Here is a 15936-nt window from a genome sequence, read left to right as displayed (position 1 = left end):
CCCCGAAAAAGTATTTTTTATTTTTAAAAAAAAAAGCAATGCTACAGACCCATCAAATCAAATTATGAATTCTTTTGGTACACTTCAGTGTTTATCAATTTAGGGCATCACTTCATTGTCCTTGGTTCGTTTATCCTGATCCATTCAAAAGGCTCGGTACTGTTAACTTGAATTCAGAATTACACTTCAACCCCCTTTCTATTTTTATTTTTTTTTATTTTTCACAGATATTTTTCAATTTGACAGTCTAAAAAGGCTAATTCTTTACCTTCGAGTTTTATTTAAACTCTTACCGATAACCAATTAATCGTTACGTGCACAGAAAAATTCAATTTTCGGATACTTTCTTAAACAGACAACTAAATTATTCACCCAAATAACCTAATTGCAATCCAAAGGTAGAAAATATTGGACCTTTACTCATGGTCCGGCACAAACTAACCATATTCTTCTATGTATAAAGGAAATTCCTCAACAGAATGTGACTACGAATCTAATCTAAAAAAAATTAATAACAGGCATTTGAAATTAAGAGATCTACCATGTGTACATGTTACTAAAAATTTAAAAAGGATAATAGAAACAGGATTTGTCACTATATATGACACTTCCCTAAAATGTAAGACAGCATTATCTTATACAGTATTAGCCGTCTCAATCTCGACAATGACGGCCTTGACAACTAAAAAACTCACACGGTATTGAGTAATGAGCTGCTGCCTCTTAAAATTGAGAATTTGCAACGATCATACTGACTGATATAATTAAAGAACACAGCCTTAATGACGTTCTTATTGTGATAACTTTGTTTCGTATAGTCTACTAAGTAGAAGTACATTCTGATGAACCTCTTCCTGGCTGCTGCTAACAAATGAATCTAAACAAAGAATATTCAATGTGAGATCATATATAACAATGGCATAAAAAATGTGTAACAATTTTTATAGCTAATTGTAATTTTGTATCTATGAATGTTTTCATCCCGTTCTAATTTCCAAATCAAACATACTATATATTATTGTCTATGAATATTTTCAGTACTAAAAATGTGATGTGCACAACAAAAATCAATCACTATTTATATAAATACTAAATACATGTGTCATTTAATTTATTTTTAATTTATATTTTATATTTTAACATATATTTTATACAAATAACTGACTAATTTTTTATATATGGTATGGTTGTTTTGGGATATATGAAAGGGGAAATTGTGTGTAATAATTGCATGTAAGTCACATTTTCCCCATCAAACTCACGAAAAATGGCCTTCTTTTAAGTCAGAAAGCTAGGTACAAAGCAACTGCATTCATCCTAATATACTATATAAAGATGATCAAGGGCTAGGCCTAATTAAGTATACGTTTAGTCCTCAATATTTAATTTGGTGTCTTAAGGAAAAGTGGCCTATATATGTTTTTACTTCAATATGATTATATTCTACCGAGAAATAGATAGTATTATCCTTTTTCTGGTTGGTTTAGTGGTTTACATAGATAGTAGCTATTAATTTGCACAATTTGATACCCTGACAAGGTTAGAGGAGAGAATACAAAATTGAGAAAGCTTGTATATACATAATAGCACTATTTATCACATATGACATAACACAAAAGCAAACATAATGACAAGTTAAATTTTAATATACTCACTACTAGGAGCTTCAAAGAAGATTCAGTTGAAACCATTGCCTGTCCAGAAAAATTTCCCCGGAATCTCGTACCTATCAATTGGAGCTTAAAACAAAAGCCAAAATATATAAACAGATATTAGCATGAAAAAAGAATGAGCTCTCACAAACCATACAAACAATCAAATGATTCAACAAAGACGTTGATAAGACACATGAAATAAATTCAAAACATGAACATAGTAATAACTAATAAGTTTGGATTCATGTTAACACCACATGAGCTATTCACCAAACAACAAAGAAGCCCCCCAAAAAAAATAGACAATGTTGAGTTGATGCCTTAAAAAGCTTTAAACTTAGCAAGTTGTTGTTATTATTATTATAGAAATTTAAATTCAACACAAAGAATTCCTGAAATAATAATGAAAACTTTCAAGCCAATCCGCCAGGTAACTTACCCCTTTTCCAACACGGCAACCTGTTCCACCATCTAGGATATTAGCTTTCAAACCGTCATCTTGCTGGTGGGAGTGTATATATTGTCTCCATCAAAGGTCGGTTCAAAAGTTGAAAAATTAAGTGGATGCAATTTTGGAGGGACCTGTTGTTGGCTGATCAACAGCTATCACTGAATACATAAATAAATATTTAATTAATTTTAGTTGGATAGTCTCTCAAATAGTAATGTTATATGATTATCTTTGTAAACGCCACTTTTGTATACTTTGTGTTTTTTAATATTAAAAGTAATTGAAAGAAGCAAGAACATAAAGTTTGTCTTTCTATGATCTACAAAATATATATATATATATAAAAATTTTTATTTTAACAAAATGTTCCGGTGAATGTTTTAACTGGAATAAATAGGATGATTGCTTGATTAAGATGCAACCCAGTTCTAATAGAATGAAGAGCAATTACTAGATTGAATAGTATCCATTGCTAGAAATATAAATTTAATCTCCATTCATGCTTCAGAATAATGATTTCAGAAGGTGCATTTCTCCAACAAAGCCCTATTTAATCTCTTTACTGTCTTTTTGCTGGTGGGAGTGCATATATTGTCTCCACCGAAAGATGATAATAATATATGTGAAAAGAATCCCTGAAAAAATATGGATAAATCTCCATAAAAATAATTTTTGAAGAAGACTTTGAACAACTTAAATAAGGTAAATAAATTAAATTTATATGCACGTATCATCACTGAGTTCTTATACTTTCACTTTAGTAATCTTATCAACAAAAAAAAAAAAACATTTAATTTTCACAAAACTAAAAACCAATGAAAAGATGGTAACGAAAACACATCACTATAATTTGCTGAGCCAAAATCCTTCTATAAGGATAAAGTTTCCTAGGAACATAAAATCACAAAGTTAAACTAATTGAATTCATGGTTAAACAATCAGCTCTCTAGGAAGAAATGCTGCCGGAAGAAATAAGCATATAGATTATTTATTGGATGAAAGCACTAGTTGGTATACTGTAGTTTCATTTTGATTTAAAGAATAGGAAGCATTTCAAGAATTTCAAAAATATTTGTGTTGCAATAGTTTTAGTCGGTGATATAATCATAAAATATAAAAAACATTTTGAGTGTAAAAGAATTAAGTGTTCTAATAATTTTAGCCTTTGATCCTAATTATAAAATTAATCTTGGCCATTGATCTCAATCATATATATATATATATATATATATATATATATATATATATATATATATCGAAATGTTTAATAACAAAAAAAATTAACCAAAATTAACCAGAACTTATCTTATTTAAGATTTATTAATCTTAACAACAATTAATAAATATTAAATAAGACAAATTCAAGCTTTTCTTTGTCTCTCTAACATATATATATATATATATATATATATATATATATATATATATATATATATATATCATGATTCAGATCAATAGCTATTAGAACACTGAATTTCATGATACACTTAAAATGCTTTGTAAAATATATACATAATTGAGATGAATAACTAAAATTATTGAATATTTGAAAATTTTCCTAAAGCATACTATGGAGATTGTTAATGCTCGATTTCAAGACATTGATTTCACATTGGTATAATGATTCTTGTTTTCCAACATTTTAACATGCTTATGGGTCGGACAGCACGTTATCTCTACAAGGAAGAAGTGTACGAACAATCCAAGTCTATGCCCATATTTATCATCTGCATCAAAGAAGAAAAAGTACAGGCCGGCTGCAGCTTTTGTATGCATAAAAATCAATCAATATCAAGAGAAATCCCAATAATTTTACTCGGCCAGCATATTATTATTGTTACATCATATCACAATACACCAGAGAGGGAAAAAAACTGAACTTCCAAAACCATATTTATTGCTCCTTGAATTGATGATTAAAAGGATGCTCATATAGTCAAACAATTTGGTCAGTCACAGACACAAAACAAGCAACTGTAGAGTTAGGTAGATAGGGTTTATCAGATCATAAACCACAAATAATATTTCAAAAAAGAAAAGGATAAACTAAAAAAAAGCAATAAATATTAAGAACAGAAAAGAAACACCCCTTTTGAAATTCTTATTGTCCAAGAATACAATGAAACCAGAATCTATGCATCATAACGTTGAGTTGCAGGAAAGAACAAACACATAACCAACAAGAAGAAAGTTAGAAACAGTAACAGTTACCGAGTAAGGGAACCACTGGCATGCACAAGATCTAGCAAAAATAAATATATGGAAAGGGACGAAATCAGCATAATTGTGATGTCCATTGAAGCAAGGAGAAAAAATTGGTGAGGACCATGCTATGTGACGTGAAATGGCTCCATGCTATGTACTGCTATATATCAATGTTATAAAAAACAAGATAAAAGGGGAAGTGTTAGTATAAATATATTTATTAATATTAATTTTAAAATGTTGGGGGTTCGTTGATCCTGGCAAGGAAATAGGGCTATTGCATCAAAAGTCACGCTTTTCCGTTTGATAACAACAAAGATAATTTATAAAAATTACTAATGGAACCACGAGCAATGATTAAAATAACAAAATTGAAAGAAACAGTAAAGAGATAAAAATAAAAACAAGGGCTAAAGAAAGAAACAAACAAAAGCTTCTTCCTTTTTTTCACTGTTTGATAATGATATAACCTGGCGCAGTAGTCAGTGATGGTCGCTGGTCTGCTTGCTCCGCCAAAATGTCGAGAGAGAAAGAAAGAGAGGGTTAGATTTTGGGTTTGGGGGTTTGGAACGAAGCAGAGGCAGATGCAGATGCAGATCACACGGGCGGTGATTTTCATTTTTCCGGCACTGGAAGCTGACAGAAGGAGAAGTGAGCACGCAAGAGCAACGGTATAGAATTATAACGAGTGCTTCTGTGTGCTCACTCTCTTCTGTCAATTTCTATGTTCCAAGAGAAAATAAATAATCAAGAGCCCAGGGTGCAAAACATGCCCAAATTTGGAAACCCTCACACAAAGAATATACATAACATCTGTTCTATTACTTTCATTATCGAAACAGATCTGAAGCATTAACGGATAAGAATAGAAGAAAACGAAAATGTCCTTGATCCACACAGCGTATTCTTGTTTTAAGAGACAATTATTAGAAGATTTCAGAAATTAGGGTTTCCTGCATAAACAGGAAAAAAAAGGAGGAAGAAAGCAGGGATTAAGAAGGAGAAAAGGAAAGATGAAAAGACAAGAACCACAGACTCCAAAGTCCAACCGTATTCCCTCTCTCTATTCTCTCTCTTCATTCATTGTGAGGATGGAGGAGGTGGTGGTGGCCTTGGTGGTTAGGCATGCAACACGTAGTGATGCAGCGGCGATGACACGTAGCGAGATCGGTTCAGATTCAGATTCAGAAGTTACGGTTACAGAGGAGAGAGTGCGGCGAGGGATGATAGAAGTGAGTGAGTGAGTGAGTGGTGTGTGTGTGTGGGGCTGAGACGAGACGAGACCCGTTCCAACCAACAAACCCAAAGAAAAAATGTGAAATGTGAAATGTGAAATGGGAGATGGATTGCAGCCTTTTGCGTCAATTGAGACCCTTAAATAGTTAAATGCGCTTAATTAATCTTCTAAATGCTTTTCTTTCTTCGCCAATTTCAGCTGCAAATCCGTTATTATCATAATCCTTCAGATATTCTTCTATCCTTTTGCTTGGAGAGAGAAACGTTTACCATTCCTCGCTTTAAAATTATTTATTATTTATTATTTGAGGATGTTCTTTTTTAAAAAATGATAATACTGCTATTTTAAATTTGATAAAATTTTGTTTTTTTTTAGATTTTTTTGGGTGTCTATATTTTAATCTAATAGTAGTATTAGTGTATTATCAATTTAGAAACAACAAATTAAAATTCATGCTTTTATTTTTTATACTTTTTATTATATTTTTTTCTCTTGTTTCTTAAACATTTATCATAATAAATCAAATTATATATATAATGAGAATATAAAAAAAGTTAGTATATGAATTTTTTAAATATTTTTTATTATATATAATTCATATATAAATCAATTATTTCCAAAAATTTGAATTTAAGACCCCTTAATTAAGTTATAAGTAATTTATTATCTCAACTAGTTCTATTTTATTTTACAATATGTGCACAGGATATTTTTATTTATTTTATTACTTTTACACGTATTTAATTTTAATAAATAAAAGACACTGGTCAATGTAAAGAAGATGTTACACTTCTGATATAATATAATAATTTATTAATATAGGTATTATTAATTTATTTTTTATTCGTTGAGTATGATAATAATAAATAAAATTATTTAAGATGATAAATATTTTACTCTAATAAAGAAACTTTTAATTTAAGGTCTAAAAATAGTAAAATACTTTTTTATAAATTCTTATTATATCCAATTTTTTCCATATTTCTATTATATAGTGTGAATATAATAATAATTTCTCTTAATTCTTTGATTAGGTGAAGAGAAAAAATAAGAATATAAGAAATAAAATTATTTTACATTTTTTTTTGGAGAAACAAAATAAAACTAAACGAAGAACTATACCATCAATCTAAGGAGAGAGATCCCGAACATTCTCAGAAAGAATAGAACAAACAGTTTGAGCCAAGGGATATACAGCAACCCTTAAACTACTAGAATGGCACAAAAGTGCATAAGCCAATATATGCCCACCACTACTTTTAATGTTTTAATAAAAATCTAATTGAGTGAAAACTGAAAAGTAAATTCATCATTAATACATGAGAAAATTATACAAATTTTACAATTTTTAATTAAATGTTTATATTTGTAGTACTAATATAAGTGCTTTAATTAGGAAAATTGTTTATAAACCTCCTACACCTCCATCGTTTGGCGCATAGAATTAGGTATAAAATTAGTGTTTGAACTTGGAATTGGTTCCACACCATTGAATTAAAAAGAACTAAAAAGAGTTTTTGCTAATTAGTTTTCTTAATTAACGGCCATATTTATCGAAACATCTTTCAGTCTTCTCTGGTGTGAATAGTGTTATAGATAGGGGGCTACTATTTTTTCGGAAGAGGGCAAAAACAGGGTATGTGAGAAGTGAGAACCCACAAAGAGTTGAATATGCGCGTGACTATGCAGAAAAGGGAAAGGGGAAATATGCAGAGAGGATTCATTGGCTATGAATCTATGATTTGCGTATGGTTTGAGGAGGAATGTGGTTTTACCTCAGCTTAGCGGTGTTAAAAGATGGGTTTGGTAAAACTTTTATTTTTAAAAAGTTATAGTATTTATATATATTTGATAAATCAGATTATAAATAATAATAATAATAATAATATCAGATTAAAAATAATTTTTAATAAATATCAAAAATAATTTTTAAAATAAAAAATATTATAATAAATATAAATATAAAAATTAATTAATATATAAAATTATATTAAATTTTTAATTTTAATTATTATAAATTAATTTAAAAAAAATTATTTTAAATTATTTTAAAAATATTTCTATTTTTTAAGAATTATAAATATAAATACATAACTTTTTTAATTTATCAAATATAAAATAAAGAGTTTATATTTTTAAAAAATTTTACTATATCAAATCTTATGCTAATATTATGATTTATATGAGTATTAAGGATAGAGTAATACTATATATTTAAAATTTTTTATAAATTAAATCTAATTATGTTAATAAGATTAAAAATAATATTAGTCATAATTAATTTTTATTATATTAGATTAATTTAATTAAATTTGATTAACAAAAAAAAAGTTAGATGTATATAGCATGAATGATAAGGAAATAGCTTAGTTGTAATAATATCCTTCAACAAAGACACTGTTTTTTAAACGGCAAATATTACTTTTATTGTTGTTGTTGTTTACAAGAAGTGCCTAATGGCCCAAAGGAAGAAATACATGACTATATAATTTAAAAGTCGATTTTTTCTCTTTAGTACAAAAAAAGGTCGATTTTTCAATAATTTGAATGGATAACTAATGTTAAATAATTTTTTGAGAAATAAATTCTATCAATTCTTTTAATTTGTGTTGTTAAAATTTAATAAAAATTAATTTTTTCAATTAATATCATTCAATTTATTAAAATTATTTTTTAATTTTAAATACCAAACTCTAAATTTTAAATTTTAAAAAAAATAAGGATTACAAAAATGAATTTATATAAAAAATTAATAATATTAATTAAAGGTTAACTTTATATATTTATTCTATTGTTAAATATAATCTTTTGCTGTATAACATCTTCACTCATATTTGTTTTGTTCACCGGAAAATATTTGAGTGAGAAACTACACTTTGACAGCACCACTTGAAAAAAAATTCAATAAAATCAATTCATCTCTGTCCATCCTTTTAGTCGACTGAATCGTTAATAAAGATCGTTAAAAAATTCCAAACCCAAATATTAAAAAATAGAATAAATATACAAATTAGTCTTTAATATATATATATATATATATATATATATATATATATATATATGAATTTGATTTTTTTTTGTCTATTCGACAGATAAAAAATTAATTTATTATAGATAAAATTTTTATGTAAAAATTTGTTGCTAACTAATATATTTCTACAAATACAATACAAAAAAATCAAATTCTCAATTATTTATTTAACAAACGAATAAATTTCTCGATCAACCCAAATTATCTGGTTAAGGATTCAATCTTACACTACAACAAATAAGAATTTTGCCTAACAATCATAAAATTCCTTTAAATGTTAGATGGCCTATGTTGTTGAGGTTCATGATTAGCAGAAAAATATGATCTTCTATATGAGTGATTCAAAATCTGCAACCTACAACTGAAAATAAAAAAAATATTTTAGAGAATATTTTAGAAAGATACTTAACAAATCAACAAATGTTATACAAGAGGCTAGGATTACAAACTACAATCATTTCAGAAGAAGTTGTTGATGACGAAAATTAAGTATGCGAATCTATAAAATTAAGTATAACATATATCTTTATCTTACCTCAGTAGGAAAACCGGGTGGCAATTGACCCTCTTGACGATTTACAAGAAAATTTACTTGTTCCTGTAGCAATTGTACTTGTACCTTCAAGTTTTGATATTCAGTTCTTGATGGTCTACTAGTTGTAGTAGATTGCATAGACTCTTTTGAGTGAGAAGAGGATCCAATTACTTGAGATAGACAAACACCAAATCTCATACCTCTAACATAGCTTGAATTCTCTTTGCTAAATACTTTAACATATGTTTCATTTTTAGAAGTACTCTCGCCAATTTTTTTTTGTAAGTCTTCCTAGAGTGATTCATAGACAAATAATAATGTTACATATGCATTATATATATATATATATATATATATATAGGTTGATTAAGTTTTAACATTTACAAGTGGCGAATTGGTTTAGAAGCCATATGGCTCCAGTGAATGGTGGCAGTGAATGGTGGTAATCATAAGCTATAGTTTGGTGTCACAGCTGATAAAATCCCAAAACATATTAAAATACATAAAGTAGCATAGCAATTCATATATAAAAGAATTTCTAGATTTCATATTCTATCTTTCTTTTCATGGCTCCAGTGCTCATTTCTTCAATCAAAGTTGGGCACATTGATGATGTCCAAGAACTAAGAAAAAACAGGCCTAAGACCATTCTTGAAAAATAATTAGAATTTTATCTTATATTTTTTTGTTGTGCTTTTTCATTGACAAATGTTCCATCTTTTTTCTTGTGAGTGATAGAAAACATTTCTTTTCTACTAAACTGTCGTCCAGTTTCAAATTAAAATATAACTAACACATAAAAGTAATAAAACAAAAATTCTAAGAAAGTAAACAAATGTACAAGTTCATGGCGTCTCTTATCAAGTGTTTTTGAGCCAAGAGTGTGAGAAATTTTTAGTTGGTGCCGATTTATAACATTCTTTTTCACACATTTCCTGCACATTAACAAGCATAAAAGTTAATGGATATTAAACATAAATAAAAATTAACAAATAACAAATATGTTTACCTGAGTTTTTGGACTTAATCTATGTTCAAAAAATGCAGCACAATGGTCTTTAGGAATTCCAATTGGATTCAAATTAACATTTGCATCCCAACTAAGTTCCGATTTATAATGTGATGGTAATCAGTGGCTAAGAGAAGGGGGGTTGAATCTTAGCCCTTCTTTGCTGAGTATTAATTGCTGCCTTTTCAAAGAAACTTTAGGAGATATTTCTGCTTTTGTCTCAAAACAAGCCAAGAGACATTTTCTTTTTGTCTTGTAACTGGTTAGGAGATATTTTTCATTTTTGTCTCCTTCGCAACAGAAACAGAATAAGAGTAGAAGAGAAAGAGAGAATCACACCCAGAAGTATCCTGGTTCAGCTGCTAAGTGCAATGCAGCTTACATCCAGTCTCCATCACAACTGTGATGGAATTTCACTATAATCATCAAATTACATACACCAATTCTTTCCTAAGATCTACCCAGTCCTATTTGGGACAAATCTAGATTCTATCCCCAAATCTGAACTTGACTTGGACACCTACCAAACTTTCAATTGCAAAGTGCTAACCCAACGTACAAGAGAATCCCCACAGGATCATGAAACACAACAAACAGATGTACAAAGGAATTCTTAGACATCTATGGCTTTTTCTTTAATTTTACTCTCTCTGCCTTTTTTCTCTCACTGACTTTTTCTTACAAATCTCACTCTGTTTGTCTTTTACCATGAGACTCAGACAGACAAAACTAAAGAAAAGAAAACAAAATAAAACCCATTGAAGGAGAAGAACTTTGTTAGCTTAGGGTATCTATGAGAACTCTGTGCTTTCTTTCCTTGTCTCAACCCTTGGCCGTTCACCCTTATTATAGAAGGGGAAGCTTCCAAGGTTGAAACCGGTTCAACCAAGCCACCAACATCTTCTCCAACAAACAGCAGCGGTTCGGACAGAGAGAAGAGAGAGAAAAAACCGAAAGCAAACTAACATGCATGTACTTCTCTCAACCTTTCTCATCAAACTTCTTCAATCTGAGCCCTTGATCTTGACTTTGGCTCCAAGAAAGAACACTGACCCTTGATGAACCTTTGATCCTTGACAGCTCCTTCTTTTTCATATTTGCTTCTTCCTCTTTGTAGCTCAAGTAGCTACCTTCACTCTTGGATGAAAAAAATGGAAATGCACTTTAACAGCAGAGATCTTCCTCTTTGACCGAGATAGATCCTTTCTACTATTGGCATGAAGATCTTGAAGCTTCTTCTTGAAATCTTGCTTTCAATGGCAAAGATCTTAGCCACACCATGCTTCGGATCTTCCTTTTACAAAGGCCATCATCAACCTAGCCTTTTTCTTCTTCATAGCTTCACTGTCTCTGAACTTCTATTTTCTCTGATAACTTGTTCACTCTTCTTTTCTGAGTGAAGTGACAACCGAAACAACAAAGAGAGAGACGAGATAGAAGAAACAAAACATTTAATGTAAAATTAAGTGATATTGATTTGTGGACTTCAGTTATCTATGTGAGAATTTAATCAAATTAAAATTTGTGTTCAAGTAACCAATGCATGCATTCAATTTAATTAAAATTTGAATTCCATTCCACAATGGGGATTAGGTAACCGAACCATCTTTGATCCATTCTCTTCTTCAGTTTGGACCAAGGCTTGCTGGTCTAGAGAAAAAAATTGTTTTGGACTTGTTCACAAGTATCTTGGCCCAATTATCTTTTGCTATCCACTTAAATAATTCAACCATATTGTATGGAATAATGTTGCACAAAGGCTGATTACATTTACATCAGATTGGGCTTATATTACTTTTTAGCCCAAATTAAAAACTTGTTTTAATTTCCTGTACATAAAACAAAATTCATCAACCCAATTGTTTAAAACAAATAATAATTTTATAATTTTTTAATTAATATAATAATAATGTTTGATCATCACAATAATTCAAGTTTTTCAAACTCAACATAATGCTCATTGAATAGCTTGCATCTATTATTCTTCCACTTATTTCCAAGATTTGACAAGATATATCTTTTGTGTTCATCATCATTAACAACAAATATTTTCTTCAAGAAAAACATAAATATGTAGTTAGTAAACAAAACTTAGGTAAACACAACAAATAATATTTTTCAAAACAAAAATATAATAAAAAATAATATACCTTAATAGTATTATCAAAAACAGCATCTTTGTATTGCATTGGAACTTTATACCAAGTTTTGTACATTATGAAAAAATTATTAAAATTACTTGCAATAAGTCCCAAAACACCTCCCAAGAATCTATTGGATTTTTCAATTGGCTGACCACTTCCATTCTATTCTATAAGAACTCGTTTCCTACTATGATGAAAGAAAAATGCATGTTTTACCTTAAGATGCATACACTTTTCAATGGCGTGTTCATCTAAAAAGAAAATAAAAGAGCTATTGTTTAAGACAACTAGTAATTGACAACACATTATTTGAACTAGTAAATTAATAAGAAAAAAACATACCTACAACAATAACAGACCATGTGGTGTTCCACTTCTTTCTAGAAGTAGCAACGCCATCTACCTCTTCATTATTAAGAAAATCAGCATGATAGGCCATGACTATGAACTACATTTTGAATGAATGAATTTTGAGCTATATGCTCTTGTTGACTCGGGTCTTTAGAAGATGTTGACTTAGAATAATTTGGAAAATGTCTTTTTTCTCGTGCTAAAATAACTTCAAAGTAAAAGAATTAGAAACCTAATTAAAGAAATTAGAAACTTCACAATATTTTTATCATAGTATGCTAAAAGAGGAGAAAGTTACCATTTTCATCATTTGAGAGATGAATATTTTCTCTAGCATATACAACATTCGGTTCAATTTGTTCATCTTCTTCCTCTTCGAATTGTACAAGTCTTCTCCTTTTAATACCTGTAATAATATAAAAAAAATAAGAAAAAATAATATTAGGGGATAACACTTTAAGAATCGGGTAAAATTAAAAATTGAGATATGATCATTTCCTCTTGTATTAGGGGATGATACTAATCTAACATTTTCAATATTTTTGAGGGACTTTTTAGGACTTTGATACTTCTTTCTTTGCCTTCTTCTCTTCATACCTGTAAAAATATAAAAGAAATAAGAGAAAATTATATTACTTAAATCAAAGAATAACAATCATGTATAGGTTCACACTTTAAGAATTTAGTAAAATTAAAAATTGAGATATGATCATTTCTTCTTGCATTAGGGAATGACACTAATTTAGCATCTTTCAACATCTTTGAGAAATTTTTTAGGACTCTGATACTTTTTTATTAGTCTTCTTCTCTTTATACCTGTAAAAACATAGTAAAAAATATAATTAAAGAGTTTTATGTTAATAAATGGTGCACACTGCACAGTTTATCAAAGAAATAAGAGAAAAAATAAATATAAATTAAAGCAACACGTTTGGTATGATTTGTATACTACTAGTAGTTCATCTTGATCACTTGAGACCTTGACTGCTTCCATTTTATTTTATGTTTTGCGCTTTGCTAAAAACTCTAGCTTAAACGTTTCCTGCAGAAGTTGTTAACATTGTCAAACAAGTGACTGATACAAGTAGCTTTCCTTATATGCTAGAGCTAGTTTGGGTCTTTGGAACTAGTTGACACCTTGCATATTCAAATATATATATATATGGGCACACACATACACAGAGTCTTACGCATAAGTGATTGATGGGCTTGGAATCGATTTGCTTAATGTACGAAGAAGAAAAACTGTACTGTGTGGGGACAGAAATGAATGGGTGATATTAGATATACCATTTGGTCATATACAATAACAGTTCACACATGTGAATACTGTCTTACAATCGCTCAGCATGTCTCTTTCCTTCAACCATTTAAAGTTATAAAAACCTGAGAAAGGACATAGGAAAAGACTTAAATAGGCTTTAAGATTTCGGTTTTTGTGTTGCCGTGATTCTAGTTTATCAGTTCTTGATTTTGATTATGACTTGACTGATGTTAATATCTAATACACCTTGTTTTGTTTGCTTCTAATCCCTTATCATAAACATAGTATGTCCAAGATTATAGTAATATATGAAAAATAGTAAGATATGCAATTATGCATAACTTAAGGATAAGCTATTTCATCGATTGCAAAGAATGCAAAGAAAAAAAATCATATAATTAAAGCACACAATAAAGACAGTTCACACAATCATATAATTTCACCAGCAAACTATACTTCATTGTTCCTAATGGGCAAATAAAATCAAATGAAATAGAGCAAAAAATCACATTGTAGCCAATAAACACAGTTCACAGTGAAAAGTAACTCACCTCTCACCACAGTGAGGGCACTCAAAAGCTGACAATAAAATCTGCACAAAAGTCAAAGGCAACAATGCATTATGCTTACATACCAAAATAAAAAATTCATGCTTCAAAAATCAATCATATAATTAAAGCACAATAAATTCCTATTTAAAAAAGCAAAGAAAGAAATTATTGAAGCATTACCATAATTCCATAAGGATAAAGCACACATACCTTTCTGAAGTGAGGAATTAAGGTGAGTAAGAATCTTGTAATTTCCTGCGAAACACAACAAAAATAAAATTAAATCACTCTAAAGGGGATATTATTATAGTGGAGGAGTGCTACTTGTTGAAGAGAGAGCTTGAAGCCTTGAAACAGAGAGAGATGACGAGGAGAGGTCTACCATATTAGTGCATTATTTTACTATTATCTATCCTTCTAATTAGAAATGCATCAAATCAGCCATAATTTTAGTTGAAACATTTCATCGAGCAGGTTGTGTGCAAGTAAAATCAAAATGAATTTTAAAACAGACAAAATTTAAAGCTTCCAACAAAACAATCCTCCGTATAATAAGATACAAAGCATGATCTCTCAGATGAAGAATTAATGAAAAATTAAAAATCACAAGTAACAGTACCAAATAATAACAATCATGTATAGGTTATTCACTATCAGATGAACAACAAAGAAATTGTAAGAGAAATAAATATAGTAGAAGAACGATCAAATACTCACTACTGGTTTCAATATTGTGGTTGGAAGAGAAGAAATAGTCACCGAAAGGAGGGAATTAGGGTTTGCACTAGCAAAAGAGGGAAAGAGAAACAACAACGTGGGGGACGGGGATGGCGAACTCGAACCACGATGGTGTACGGCGAACAGCGAACTCAAACCACGACGGTGAACAACGAACGGCGAACTGCGACAGTGATGGGTAAACGGCAAACTCGAACTGAGATGGTGAATGGCGAATGTCAAACTCGATCCGTGATGGCAAACTGCAAACGGGAACTGTAGCACGGTGATGGTTGTTAGTTTCTCATTTCTTTCTCATGGTGAAAGTTTGAATATGGTTTTTGAAAAAATAAAATAAAAGAAAAAGAGTGAGACTGTGATTAGTGATTACATTAGTGACAGTTAAAAAATTATATATATAAATCTCACTATATTAATGAATAGAGACCCTTAAAATAAGGGTCATAAATCAAGTGTAGTTATATGATTAATTTGGTATAGTGTTATATCGTTATTGTAAAATACCGTAATACTAGTCTAAGTCATAACTACTTCTAATTATATCATCATCATTTTTCAAAATACCATAATACTAGCTTAAATCATAAAAATCTTGAACTATATCATCTAATTTTGTAAAAAAATACAATAACAAAAGAAAGTTGAAATAGCTAAGTAGCAAGTAGGTTTATCATCATGTCCACAAATTTATAACTTTTACTCTCTAACATTTGCTCTTCCAAATTTGTGACCTTAATTAAGTTTGTGTTTTCCTTCGGTATAATT

General features: G+C 29.5%; 2 long non-coding RNA genes across 12 annotated transcripts; both read right to left on the bottom strand.

Moving 5' to 3' along the window:
• Nucleotides 1-399: 399 nt before the first annotated feature.
• On the bottom strand, nucleotides 400-5799 carry LOC112715980 (uncharacterized). Of its 9 annotated transcripts, XR_011866787.1 has the most exons (7): nucleotides 4782-5664; nucleotides 4318-4468; nucleotides 3676-3833; nucleotides 2558-2741; nucleotides 2095-2264; nucleotides 1656-1739; nucleotides 400-877 (listed from the first exon to the last, which is right to left on the bottom strand). It is a non-coding gene; the product is annotated as an uncharacterized lncRNA (long non-coding RNA). The 9 variants fall into 9 exon arrangements; XR_011866786.1 differs by lacking the exon at nucleotides 3676-3833 and having other exon boundaries at nucleotides 4782-5799; XR_011866791.1 differs by lacking the exon at nucleotides 2558-2741 and having other exon boundaries at nucleotides 4782-5693.
• Nucleotides 5800-10469: 4670 nt separating this feature from the next.
• Nucleotides 10470-15575, bottom strand: LOC112715979 (uncharacterized). Of its 3 annotated transcripts, none has more exons than XR_003812059.2 (6): nucleotides 15151-15544; nucleotides 14644-14688; nucleotides 14434-14474; nucleotides 13148-13215; nucleotides 12917-13024; nucleotides 10470-11952 (listed from the first exon to the last, which is right to left on the bottom strand). It is a non-coding gene; the product is annotated as an uncharacterized lncRNA (long non-coding RNA). The 3 variants fall into 3 exon arrangements; XR_003160106.2 differs by having other exon boundaries at nucleotides 10470-11515; XR_003160105.3 differs by lacking the exon at nucleotides 10470-11952 and having other exon boundaries at nucleotides 12275-13024; nucleotides 15151-15575.
• Nucleotides 15576-15936: the final 361 nt, after the last annotated feature.

The sequence above is a fragment of the Arachis hypogaea genome, chromosome 10, assembly GCF_003086295.3.
Source record: "Arachis hypogaea cultivar Tifrunner chromosome 10, arahy.Tifrunner.gnm2.J5K5, whole genome shotgun sequence".
Classification (NCBI taxonomy): domain Eukaryota; kingdom Viridiplantae; phylum Streptophyta; class Magnoliopsida; order Fabales; family Fabaceae; genus Arachis; species Arachis hypogaea.
Note: the sequence above shows the minus strand (reverse complement) of the source record. Positions and strands in the feature narration are given on the sequence as shown.